Consider the following 1,078-nt stretch of genomic DNA (forward strand, 5'->3'; position numbering starts at 1 on the left):
TTACCTGAAACAGCCATTTGAATGTATATGTCTTGTCGGCTTGCTTGAACCAATTTCAAATCAATGAGATCACCAAACCAAATGGCACAACCACTCCTACCAACACTTTCTCTCCCTTCAGGTACCTTCCAACAATGCCTTCCACGTCTGGATGCCCAAAACAGAACAACTTTTCAGCCGGAGAAAACACTATTATGGCTATGTTAACATTGCACAGAATACACAGTTCACTCGCTTTTTTGAACAACCCTGCTCTTCTTTTCGAGAATGTCACTTGCTTGTTGCTACATTTCTCAATCTTCTTTATCACAATCTTCTTCCTCCCTGTGTTTTTCTTCTTCTCCATGCCCANTGCAAAATCAGGGTTATCCATCGTTACAGGAACAATATGTTTTTCCATTTACATCTCATCAAATCATTTATGCATATCTATTTTATATTCCAACAAATCCTACTTTTACGCCTTCTCTTAGATTATCTATTTCCAAATATTTCTAATTACAATCATTCATTTATTCTCCTAATAAAATCCTCCAATTACGTACTGTCTTAGCTCATAATTTAATTACGTAATAATGTAAGTATATATTTTCCCAAATAAAAAACAAAATCATAGATCCTTCCTTCCAATTTTCAACATAATTCAAGTAATGAAAGGTAAATTAACAAATCAACTTGAGGTTTTATTTTGGAAGAAAATATATTCGTATTTATGGAAAACAAGTTCTGATTCCGTTTTCTTTTCCTTTTTATACGCGGCGCATGCATTTGCATAAATATATAACACTGTATTTAAATTTTTTTTTATTTTAAAAAAGGTAATAACATAACATTATACGATAATACTTATACGTTTTTAAAAATATAGCTGTAACAAATAAAATAATACAGGTAACTCAAGTCAATAACTACAAATATTTTTTNAAATAATAATGGACATATTTAAGGCTCCTATAATTCGAGGTCCAAGCACCAATCATTTGCCTCATCGATTTATTCTTATATTACAAATCAGAATATACAATTTAATGAGTAAGATTCTTATTTACTCTTTCAATTATATATGATTATTTTTTAC

This window comes from Vigna radiata, chromosome 3 (assembly GCF_000741045.1).
Source record: "Vigna radiata var. radiata cultivar VC1973A chromosome 3, Vradiata_ver6, whole genome shotgun sequence".
Taxonomy (NCBI): domain Eukaryota; kingdom Viridiplantae; phylum Streptophyta; class Magnoliopsida; order Fabales; family Fabaceae; genus Vigna; species Vigna radiata.